Below are 13,077 nucleotides of genomic sequence, written 5' to 3'. Positions count from 1 at the left end.
TTATAGATGTCTTTGTCTGCTTTTGCACTTTACTTTTTTTTTTTTTTTTTTTTTCCTTTTTCTTTCCGAGGAGGCGATTCGCAGAGCAGCGAATCCACCACCATGTGCTGGTGAAATGTGTGCATTCAGCCATTAAAGAGTGGGCCCTGGTCTCCCACCATTGCTACCCGGTGGGGGTGGGGGTGGGGGTGGGGGGTGGGGGGTGGGAGGGAGGGGGGCTAAAGACATGCCACAGGTCAAGGAAAATAAGAAATAAAGTTCTAAGCTCGTACGGAGTTTAATTTGCCCTTTTCGAGAGTGGAAGAATGCATAATAAAGTCTGAAACTTGCGCGTTCTTTTCCGCATCCTAAATGGGGTTTGTACTGACAGCTTCAGCGGGTTAGGCCTCCGCTCTAAAGGATGCTGGGAGTTCTACCTCAACTTAGAAATCCCTGGTAAAGTGCCTAGGCAATAAGACGGGACCGCCCGCTCGATGTACTCAGTCAAGATGGCTGAGCTTTCCTAAATAGCGAACCCAGCCTTTGTCAGCGCGTCAAATCTGGATCAAGCTAGTATTGTATTTCGATATTGACAGCCTTCTGCTTGCGGACTGCCAACTGGCTTTTGGGGGGGAGCTTACGCTTCCCCTTTTCTACTAGGTTCGGGGACAGACAAAACAATTCGAAGTCATTAAAGTTGCGATAAATAACGTTGATGCCAAGAGGAGAGTTTGCTGGGAAGGGAACGAGGGGGAGAGAAAAAAGCAGTAACGTGTGGTTTCTGAGATGGTGAAGCCAGGCTATCACTTCTCCCAGGGGAAAAAAGGGAAAGCTATGGGGAAGTAAAGGAAAGCTCCGCCCCCAGCGTCTACCGTTTGTTTTGCATCTCATGAAGGGTACAGGGCCCTTTCTCTGCTATTGTTGCCTGAGGCCTAGAATTTAAATATATCACAGATGGAAATTCCATATTAAATAGCCTCCCCCTAAAATGTAAGTAAGATTATTCTTGATTGAATTTTTTTTTTCACTTAAGGAATGTTCCTTGAACTAGTTTCGGAAAATAAACTCTTCAATTCTTTCCTCAGGCCCGTGAAATTGGCCCAGAGAATCAGACCACACCACCAATTTCTTCTGTTACTGTAGAGACCGGCGCTCCAAACCCCAAACCGAGGTACATGGCTTGACATGTGCTTTGGGACACAGGTGCTGACTAACCCTGCCGAGTTTCCACGAGTTAGTAAAACAAGCTTCATGTGTTGCCATGGTTCAGGGGTGTGCACCAGGGGAAAGGTCTGGTTAGTGAGAGCTGCTGATAATCTCAGGCCACCACCTGAGTTTACTCATTGCATCCTACCAGCTTCAAGGCTGTGCCAGGAAGGCTTCCTTAGCACACAGGAATTTCAACTTCCGTCCTTTTCTCCCCAACTCTTGAATAACAAAAAGTGAACCGGCCAAAGGCGGACTACCAGAGAAAAAAAGAAAGAAAGGCCATGAGCTGTGTGTTGACCTTGCCCCCAAGAAAATCAAAATTAATCTCAAATTCCTCTTTCTAAAACTCCATCCATCTTAAAATCATTCTCCAGATAATTTTAGGTGATATTTCTATTTCTAGTGTGTGTGTGTGTGTGTGTGTGTGTGTGTGTGTGTGTGTGTGTTTTCATAGACATTAATTCAATTGTCCTTTTTTTAAAAAATTAGATTTCTGGGTTTGTTTTAGTTTGGTTTTGGTTTAAAGTCTTATACGGCAACCCAGGCCGGCCTTAGATTCACAGCAGCCCCTTACCTCAGCTTCCTAAGGGCTGGGATAGTAGGTGTTTGTTGACATGCTCACCAACCTTCCTGCAAGGTGTCTGAGATGAAAATACCACCAAAAGTAACATAATGTGCAACTATGTTAAGTAGTAAACATTCATGGTAGCATGAATAATTGAGGAGGGCCTTTAGCAGTAGGGAAAGATGTACGTCCAGGATGTATGATAACCCATTATCCTGGAAGGAGTCTATGAAGGACAACCAATTAGAGAAGGCCTATTAAAGCCAAGGGTTTAGAGAGCATGCCTTGCATGGAAACCTGCCCTGGTGAGGGTTGGCCAACAGAAATGGGGACCGCTTGAAGTTCGATACAATACATTGTATCTCTGCTCCAGAGGTCACTGTGGAAACTTTGTCTCAAGTTGTTATGGCCCAACATAGCGGAGATACTGAAGATATTGAAGATCTGTGAGAATAAAGACTTAAAAAACTGCTGCCCTCCCTGCCCCTGCTCCCACAAAAAAATCCTGAAAGGACACAATCACAGACAAGCAGAAATGCCATTAGAATCTAGATGTCAATTTTATTCTTCATATAAATTAGTACTGTCATCTGTACATTGGACCACTTTTACCCCAGGAAAGTAATATACTAACAGAAGCTTCTATGCCCTGTCTTCAACCTTCCACCAATCATTTGCTGGATAATTGGAGAATACTTTATGCTTTCTGGCCAGCATTGTTTAATCTCCTCCTGCTCTACCTCTTACTTACCCGACCCCGCCTCATCCCAGAACACGTAAATGCCAAACTCATTTTTCAGACCACTCTCCTGACGTCCCAAACAAGGGGATAACCTCCGTTTCTTATTTTTCTATGCTTTTAATATCAAATGTCCACCCATACCACCCCAAATGTCCATACCTAGATATGCTGAAGCCAAAGTAATTTTATGTGGAAAATATTTTAAACAAATGATGACACTCACTCTTCAGAGACATTTTGAGCCTTCTCAACAGCTCCCCATTGGTGGTCATTCAAACGCCTCCGACTTTACATCCTATCCTGTAACTGCCACTGCATGAACTTCAAGTTAATAACTTCACTCCCTGTCCCCAACACTAAGCATGTCCTCCATTTTAGGACACAGGCCTGTGATGAATGGCCTCCTCCCTGAGCCAGTGCCCCCTACCCCACCCTCAGTTTAAAGATGCCCAAGAATGAAGTCCAGTAGGTTCGTGTTCTCTCCCACTAGTGCCTCCGACACTGGGAACCACTGAGCAGGCCCATCCACATTTGGGGGTTTCCCTTCTCTCTTTAGTTTGACAGTGAAAACAGACTAACTGATTTCTGAGCCTCTTTAAAAACCCACATCCCTCGGCCCCTCCCATGTCACAGGCACATGTCACTTTGTAGCACAAATGATATAGAACCCAGAAAGTAATTGAAGTCAGGAGTGAGACTTCATCCACCATCCAGGTACCAGAATGTTGTCAATGGAGAGACTCATTCCTGGGCTTAAGCCCTCGCTAATGAGATAAAGGTCATGGATTCCATTTCCCTAAGGCCGGTTAGATTTGATCGGCTTTGTAGTCACAAACTGCTTTTCCTAACGCAGGACCTCACATTGCCATGTGTGATTGGTCATCAGTCTTGTGGTAAAGTCGGCTATTTCTAGAAAAATTATCAAGTGAACAATGCTAAAAATTGTGTTTTTTACTGAATTGTCTTGCTTTTAAATATGCATTGAGTGATCGGGTGATTGTTGTGGGTTTCTTCCCCTCCCCCCAGGTAATTGTGTATGTATTCCATGTTATTCCAAGGGTGTAAACTTTGGTTTCACCCAGATCCTTACTATTGATACTTATAAGAGCTCAGTTTGATCTTCCTCTAAACTAGGACTTCTTACATTTTTTTTTTCTACTTGCAACCCATTTTTTGCTCCAAAATTATTTTATAGGACCTTGGATCTATGAGTATATAAAATAGGTACACAAATCAAGCATTTATTTATAAAAAATTATAAAGAATTTTGTTTTAAAACAATTCTTTGATATTACAACCATACCATTTAGACAGATGAAAGCAAATTTGCATACTAATGCAAGGAATGTGCTTGTTTATCAGTACATCAAGAATTAAATCTCATCTGAATATTTAATATTGCAGGATGTAGAGCATCTTCATGATATTCCAGAGTTTATTGACATTTAAATTTTATAATCATTAATGCTGAGAATGCCGTTCACATAAATATGTACTATAAAATGGCAGAAATATGTTTAGGGCCATTTCAGAGATTCTTGAAGATTTTGTTCTAATTCCAAGTCAAAATGTATTTGACTTCTTTTTTATGAAACTTAAGTAATGCAAGTAGTAACTTTTAAAATCAAACATTTTAACAAAATATAATCCAAAGGTATACTAATTTGATACTTATGTGATGATACTGAGGGATGATAGGAAAATATTAAAAGTCTTTGTTCCCTCTCTCTCTCTCTCTCTTTCTCTCTCTCTCTCTCTCTTCAGTTTTTTGAGACAGGGTTTTTCTGCGTAGCCCTGGCTGTCCTGGAACTCACTCTGTAGAACAGGCTGGCTTTGAACTCACAGAGATCAGCCCACCTCTGTCTCCCAAGTGCTAGGATTAAAGGCGTGTGCCACCACCCATCGCTGCTGCCACCTCACCTCTGCTGCCACTGCCACCACCACCTGGCAAGTCTTTGTTTTCTATAATTATACATTTATGCTTATTTAAGTGCAAAAAGTTTGGTATATACAATCAAAACACTGTAGGTCATAGCATACAACAGTCTCAAATCTAAGCCTTGGTGTTTCAGGTGATCTTTTCTGGCATTCCAGGATGTAGCTGGGAACTCATTGCAAATGTGCACATGCTGTATGTTCAGAACCAAGGCTGCAGTGAAGTCATGATACAACCCTGGCAAACACTTCCAGATACGGCTTAGATGTATGTGCTGCATGTTTGATTTTGAATTAATCTCTGATTGTTGCATGATCAAGAATCTTGTGCTGAGCCAGGCTGTGGTAGCACATGCCTTTAATCCCAGCACTCGGGAGGCAGAGGCAGGCAGATCTCTGTGAGTTCCAGGCCAGCCTGGTCTACAGAGTGAGTTCCAGGAAAGGCGCAAAGCTACACAGAGAAACCCTGTCTTGAAAAACAGCAACAATAAAAAGAACCGTGTGCTGTTACCAATTGTTTTGTGTATATGACTTGCACATTCAGTTATGTAACCCAAAATGGAGTTGTGATCCATAGCTTGAGAAAATGAGTTCTACACAACACTGAAAAGTTCGTCCAAGTACTTTAACTCCAATCCTGATTCTTGTTCTTGTGACACATCTGCATATGTTACTAGCACGAAGCTGTGATCATGAAATACAATTGAAATTCTGAGAACATGCTGGATGTCCCAGCACTTGAGTCACACTGAAGCATGGGGATCAAGAGATCATTCAAGACCCATCTGGACTACATAAGAGACTGTCTGAAAGCTAACAAAGCCAAATTCAAGCATCTTAGTGGTAGAGCTCTTTCACCTGCCTCACAAAAGAGCCATCCGATCACCAGCACTGCTAAAAATAAAAACACTAAATAAATAAAGAAGAAAAGAAAATTTAAAAGGAAAACCTTAATCTGAACACCTCAGAACTAAGCAATATTAATGAGAACAAACCAGATTTCAGAATATATTGGCAGCTGCTGTCTCCTGTTATTCCCTTAGCAATTCACTCTAGACCCCACTTTGCTTTTACCCTGGTTTCCTGGCCACAGGTGATTGGACTAGGAGTTAACAATTCATCTACGAAGTGAATGGAAAGGGCAGCCTAGGAGAGAGTGCTTGCCCTTGCCAATGGCCAGTCACACTTAGCCATATGGACAAAAGCTACCAGAGATGAAAGAAGCTGATAGGCATTGCAAATGGTAGATCATTCATAGTCAGGAAGATAAGAAAGACACCAGCCATTATGGCATGTGTCTGTAATCCTGATGCACCGAGGAAATGCAGGCAGGAAAACCACAGTCTGAGGCCATAAGCAGAGCAACGGAACAGAATCCTGTCTCAAACATGCAGTTTGGACCATCTACTGTACCTCTTTCTCTCCCTTTCCATATTTGTAAATTGAAATAGTTAACAATACCTAGCCCAGAAGGGTGTTATAAGGATTTTATGGATGAATGCTAGAAAAAGTCCTCAGTGTTTAGTTGTAACGAATAAATGGTAGAGACTTGCCCATGTTTATTGTATTTATCAGCTATTAGGAAATGATGATTGTATATATTTACAGAAGCTATGCTTTGAATATGAAATGTCTTCAGAAGGCTTGTGTTTTGAAGGCTTGGTCTCCAGTGCAATGTGCAGAGGAAGGGACTTGGGGAAGTGCCTGGATCAGGGGACTTCTGTTTGACCTGATCAATGATTTAATCCTTCAATGGATTCATAGTTGAATGGACTATGTGGAAGTGAAGGAAACTGGAATGAAGTCTTGACTAGCATAAGCAAGTTAGTAGGGTATATCTTCAAAGGGCATATCTTATACCTGGCTTTTCCCCTCTGTGTCTCTATGTCCTGCCTACACTGAAAGGACCAGCCTCTCCTGCCACCAGGGAATTCTACCTCATCTCAGGCCCAGAGCAATAAAGTCAGCCCCTAAGGGGAAAAAAAAGCTGAACCCTCAGAAACTGTGAGCCAGAATAAATATTCCTCTTCTAAGTTGTTTTCTCAGGTGTTTTTGTTACAAATAAAAAGCGAACACAATGAGTTACAAAGTTATTCTAATATGTTTATCAATGGGGGGATGATTGAGTCAAACTAATTAACTTATCCATCACTTCAGATACTTTAGTCTCGCTTTCCTCTTAACTGAAACATTGTATCCATTGGCCCAATCTCCACATTCTCTTGTACCCCAGCCTCTAAGACTCACCATTCTACTTACCCTGCATCTGTGTCAGGGTTCTGTTAAAAGAACATTTGAGGTTTATCTTTCTGTGAGTGGATTTAACTTCATGATCATGCTGTTGTCTTACATGAAACAAGTCCCCAGCTTCTAAGGCTGAATAGCATTCCACTATGCATATGTGTCCCATTTTCTTTAGATGTTTATTGGTGGGTGGATACAAGTTGAATTTACTAGTCAACTATTACAAATAGTGCTACAATAACCACAGGAGTGAATGCAATAACCTTTGCATTCTGTCTTCAGATTCTTTGGGTAAATACTGAGATGTAGCATGGGTAGAACAGTAATGAGTAATAATTATATTTTCAGTATTTTTTAGCACCTCCATGCTGTTTTCTGTAATGACATTACAAGGTGACATGCCCCTGGTATGCAAAGATATGCTCCATGTCCTGGCCCACACTTCTCTTTCACTTTTTGATAATGGTCTTCCTAACTTGAGTGTGATCGGTAACAGCTAATTTCGTCTCCCAAATGATTAATGGTGTTGAATATTTGTTTTGTATCTGTTGACTGTATGTCTTTGTTAGAGAAGTTCTTGTTGAGGTCTTCTGTCAGTCTGTCTGTTTGTTCCTGTGGTGTTCCTATCATTCAGAAGTGAGAGCCCAGGCACCATGAGCCAAGACAAAGTCTTCACAACTATTCATGATTGTGCAATAAACATTGATTAAGCAATTGAAAGAAATACTGTGATACACATTATTATACCACCCTCTTGCTTGTTCCTTTCTCACTGGTCACTGGGCCATAAGTATCAGGCTGTAGGAGTATTCGTGGGCAAGTGGGTCCTGAAAGTTTCTAAAAATACATAAACAGAGTGATCATGGAATCCATAGGCCCCATTTCAAAGGAGCTTGCTGTTCAGAATACATTATCTTTATTTAGCATTTATATTACACTTTACACTCCCCAGGCCTGTTCAAATTTTTAACTAAATATTTGTTTAAAGCATTCCCACACTATCTTTCTTAAGAGAGATAACTGAGGCACGGTTCCAGTTGCTAATACCTATATTTGGTATTATAAAATGCCGGCTTTATCATATAAATACAGTACATCTCTCTTTCTTTCTCTCTCTCCCTCTCTCTCTCTCTCTCTCTCTCTCTCTCTCTCTCTCTCTCTCTCTCTCCCTGTGTGCGTGTGTGTATGTGTGTGTGTGTGTGTGTGTGTGTGTGTGTGTGTGTATAACATTATATTGTATAGAAGGCTCTGAATGGGATGTCACTGTAAGAGAAGTAGCAATCTGTTCCTTTACATTATACTGTGTCTTACACTTGGTTCTATTTCAGAAGTAGGAAACAATAGGAGAGTTTTAAGCTGAAGGTTTTTCAATGGGCTTAACATTTTCACAGAATGTAATTTTGAAATTTCTTATTATGCTATTTCACCATAGTTCAGTAATTTCTCAATGTTTGCCTATGACAAACTGTTCAGCAAAGTAGCTCTTGGGGCTTGGGGGATGGTTCCATGGGTGAAGCTTGAGGACTTGAACTTGAACCCCAGAAACCATGTAAAAAGCTAGGTATGGTGGTGGATGCTTGCAAGCCCAGCACTGGGGAGGCAGAGACAAGCAGGTCTCAGGGGCTTGCTAGCCAGCCAGCCTAGACTGATTGTCAAGCACCAGGTGAGAGACACCCTGTCATGACAGCAGGAAAGGTCAAGGTGGATAGCACCTAGGGGACAAAGGAGGCAGAGCTTCTCCTCTGGTCTTCACACACATATACTCCCACACAAATGACTATACATATCTCAAACCCTCCCACACACACACAAGGTAGGTCTTTCTAATGTTTTTATACATAGGGATGGGGGAGTTAACTGGATGTAAGCCCCTGGAATTTGTTAACAGTAAAAATTAAAAGGGATAAAACTCAGCATTCCACTGATGAAATCATCAAAGATTGGTGTAGTGTAAGGGTCTATAAATACACTCAGGTCATTTGGGAAATGCCCAAGCCCAATCATAGACAACTCTAGAGTTTCAGGAAGTGGACACACACTGCTCTGAAAGAGATACTGGCTTTTGGTCACTGTCCTTACAGATTGAAATGTTACTAATGCAGAGGAGTGGTCAGCAAAGCTGGAAGACTTACCCATTTAGCCCTGGGTGTTGACTCCCCTTTCCTCAGGGTTTATGGCTCCAAATCAGCCTTCATCTGAGAATCTCCTCATTCATTATGTTCTCTCTCTCTCTCTCTCTCTCTCTCTCTCTCTCTCTCTCTCTCTCTGTCACACACACACACACACACACACACACACACACATACACACACACACATACACACACACATCAAATACCTCTAACTTTTCTCTTTAACTTCTAAACTTTCTCTTATTTCCAGAGAAACAATATCCTTATTTCTTACCCATGCCATGCCTTTAAATGTGTTCTTGTTTACATCCTCTGCGCTGAGTAGTTTTATGTCAACTTGATACAAGCATCATTTTGGAAGGGGGAACCTCAATTAAGAAAATGTCCCCAACAGATTGGCCTGTGGGCCAGACTGTGGTGCATTTCCTTTATTGATGAATATTGGAGGGCCCAGCTCACTGTGGGTGTTGCTACCCCTGGGCTAGAGGGCTGATGTACTATAAGAAAGCAGGCTGAGCAAGCCATGAGAAGCAGGCCAGTAAGCAGCATTCCTCCATGGTCTCTGCAATAGCTCCTGCCTCCAGGTTCCTGCCTTGAGCTCCTGTCCTGACTTCCTTCATTAATAGGTTGTTACCTCAGAGTTATAAGGTGAAATACACACTTTTCTCACCAAGTTGCTTTTGGTTATGGTGTTTATCACTCTAAGACACCCTCTCCTTAACCTGTGAATTTACATCATCCTCTCTAGAGCTTTCTTCATAGCCTAAAGCCATTTTCTCTTCTTTCCTCATTTCTACATCCCTTCAAACTCTGAACCATAATCTCTCCCTTTTCTTTGCTTCCAACATTCTTTTTTTTTTTTTTTTTTTTTTTTTTTTTTAGGTTTAGTTATTCTACTGCTTTGCCTGCATGTGTATATGTGCACCGTGTGCATGCCCAGTGCCATCAGAGGTCAAAAGAGGGCAACCCCAGGAGCTGGAGTTACAGGTGACTAGCAGCCACGCCACGAGGTTGCTTATTCTCTACAGGAGCAACAAGTGCTCTGAAAACCTGAGCCATCTCTCCCGCTTCCCAGTATTTATTTATTTGTTTGTCATTAGTGTGTGTCCATATAGGTCAGAAGACAACTTTGTGGAGTTGCCTTTCTTAGTCCAGCTTTATGTGGGTTCAGGGGATTGAACCCTGGTCTCCAAGCTTTTGTGGCAGGCACCTTTACCCACTGAGCCATCTTGCTGCCCCACCTGCCACATTCTTGAGCAAGTGGTTCACACTTACTTTCTTCATTTCCCTACTTCTTAGTCATTTTTCAAACTGTGGACATTTCTGTGTGTGCTTCCCTCTGTGGAAAGTCCCCAGCAACATCCTACATATCAAATCTACAGGCCACAGTCTTCTTCCTACTTAAGATTTTGGAATCGTTTGGCAGTGCTGACTAATCCGTTTTGTACCTGTTTTTTTTTTGTTTTTGTTTTTTTTTCATCCAGCATCTCTGCCAATTTGCTGTTCGACTGTTCCCTGGTGCCTCAGGCCCCGCCCCTTCTCATCTGCATTTGGTGTTAAAAACAGCATTCTGACTGGATTGAGGATTTCCGCAAGGAGTTGTGAGGCTTTATTTCTGAGCATGTCTGTGAGGGTTTTCAGAGGAGAGGCATCATGAGTTGGAGGACTCACAAGTTATCTACATCTGGCAACCCTAGTGCAATATTGTAAACGACCATCGACCATCTGGGAACCTGGATAGAACAGAAAGATTATTCTCTAGCTCTCTCTTTGAGATGGGATGCATGATTCTTCTCTGGCTCTTAGACAATAGAATTACAGGATTTTTGATCTTTGCACTCCAGAACTTACACCATCACCATTCCACACCCTCCTTTTAGTCTTTGGGCCTCAGGCCAAGTTATACCACTGACCTCCCTAGCACTAAGGTCTTTTTCTCATACTGAGCCACATAGCATTGGCCTTTTAGGAAACTTCTTCATAGTCATGTGAGCTCATTTTCTAATAAACCTCCCTTGTCTATCTACCTATCCATCCATCCTCTATATATTAGCTATTTCTCCTTCCTATTGGTGCTGTCTCTCTGAAGAACTCATACAATGTGCTTCTGAAACCAAGTTCTGACCTTGTATAATTACTCTGTAGTAATTCATATCGATTGACAACCAGACAGAGTTTAAATTCACCTTGGAACTAAATCTCTGGGTATTTCCCTGAGAAAGTTTGTAGTTCTGGTTAATTAAGGGAGGATGAGTCACTTTAAATGTGGGCGGCATCATTGTATGAGGTAGTGCCCTGGACTGTATCAAAAGGAGAAATTGAGCTAGATCCCAGCATTCCTTGTTCTCTGCTTCCTGGTTATAGATTCAATGTGACCAGCTGCCTCATATTCCTGTCACCATGACACTTCTGCCAGGATGGACTGCATTTCCTCAAACTTTGAGCCAAAATAAACCTATCTTTCCTTTTAAAATTTATTTATTTTGTTTATTATTGTGGGTACATATGACGGGTGGCGGTGTACCATGTTGTGAGTATAGCAGGGGTAGGGGGGTGATCAGAGAAATCGGTTTTCTTTTTCTACTTTCATTCAGGTTTTAGGAATCGAAGTCTGATCGTCGGACTTAGCCTGACAAGGACCTTTATCTACTGAGCTATCCTGCTGCCTCATTCCCTTCTTTATGTTGCTTTATTAAGGTACTTTTGTCACAATGAGAAAAGTAACTAAGACATTGTCTGAGTCAGGGTTTCTGTTGCTCTGAAGGGATACCATGACCACGGCACTCTTATAAAAGAAAAACATTTAATTCGGACTGGCTTACAGTTCAGGGGTTTAGTCCATTGTCATCATAGCAGGAGGCATGGCGGCATGCAGGCAGACATGGTGCTGGAGAAGGAGCTGAGAGTTCTACATCTTGATCAGCAGACAGCATGAACAGAGAGAAAGTAACACTGGGCCTGGCTTGAACATCTGAAACCTCAAAGCCGGCCCCAGTGACACACTCTCTCCAACAAGACCACACCTACTCCTTCAACAAGGCCCTCACCTCCTAATAGTGTCACTCCCTATGGGGGCCATTTTTATTCAAATTACCATATTCCCCCCTGGACTCCCATAGGCTTGTAGCCATATCATAATGCAGAAATGCATTCAGTCCAACTTCAAAAGTCCCCATAGTTTATCAGTCTGAACCCTGTTTAAAAGTCCAAAGTTCCAAGTCTCTTTTGAAGTCACCACTCCTTTTATTCCATTTAGCCTCAGGCTTTTCTTTAATCTCTTTACACTTCCTAGTGCTCCTTTTCTCCTCCAATTGTACATTTTGCATTTTTCCTTGCTCAGTTTGCTCCTTTTCATTGTAGATCTGCATAAGATTGGCCACTAATAGCCACATAGCATAGTCAAAGGCTGTTTTGAAATGGCCTCTCCTAAAGCTGTCAATCCATAATTCTTCAATTTAGCCTCAGCAGATTTTTTTGGACAAGGGCAGAAGGCAGCCACATTCTTCACCAAAATATCACAAGAACAGCCTCTAGGCCACATACTAAAGTTCTTCTCCTCTGAAACCTCTTGAGCCAGGCCCCACAGTTCAAGTTAACCTCAACACCACTGTCTTCCATGCTCCTACTATTATGGCCCATTAAATTCTGCTTAAAGCTTCAGTTGCTTTTCTAATCCAAGGTCCCAAAGTCCAAATTCCTTCAAACAAAAGCATGATCTGGCCTATCATAGCAATATCCCAGTCTCTGGTACCAACTTCTGTCTTAGTTAGGGTTTCTATTGCTGTGAAGAGACACCATGACCACAGCAACTCTTATAAAGGAAAACATTTAACTGGGGCTGGCCTATCATTCAGAGGTTTAGTTCATTATCATCAGGGCAAAAAACATGGTGGCATGTAGGCAGACATGGTGCTGGAGAGTAGCTGAGAGTTTTACATCTTGATTTGTAGGCTGCAAGAAGAAAGAGTGTGCCTGGCTTGAATTTCTGAAACCCCAAAGCCCACCACCACTGACACATTTCCTTCAACAAGGCCACACCTCCTAATAGTGCCACACCTCCCTATGAGCCTATGGGAATCATTTTAATTCAGACCAACACAGATACTGTTCTAAGTGAGCCCTTGTATATTCTCAAGGGCATCTGAGACTGGATTATGCTATCATGACTGCTCTACTGAACTTTGAGTATTAGGTTCCCAGTTTCTAGAAATAAATTTCCAAGGCTCATCTATGTATTTGAAGACAAAAAGATACTGTGTTTGACTAAAAACA

Source organism: Peromyscus eremicus, chromosome 8b, assembly GCF_949786415.1.
Source record: "Peromyscus eremicus chromosome 8b, PerEre_H2_v1, whole genome shotgun sequence".
Taxonomy (NCBI): Eukaryota; Metazoa; Chordata; class Mammalia; order Rodentia; family Cricetidae; genus Peromyscus; species Peromyscus eremicus.
The sequence above is the reverse complement of the archived record's forward strand: the minus strand, read 5'-3'. Positions refer to the sequence as shown.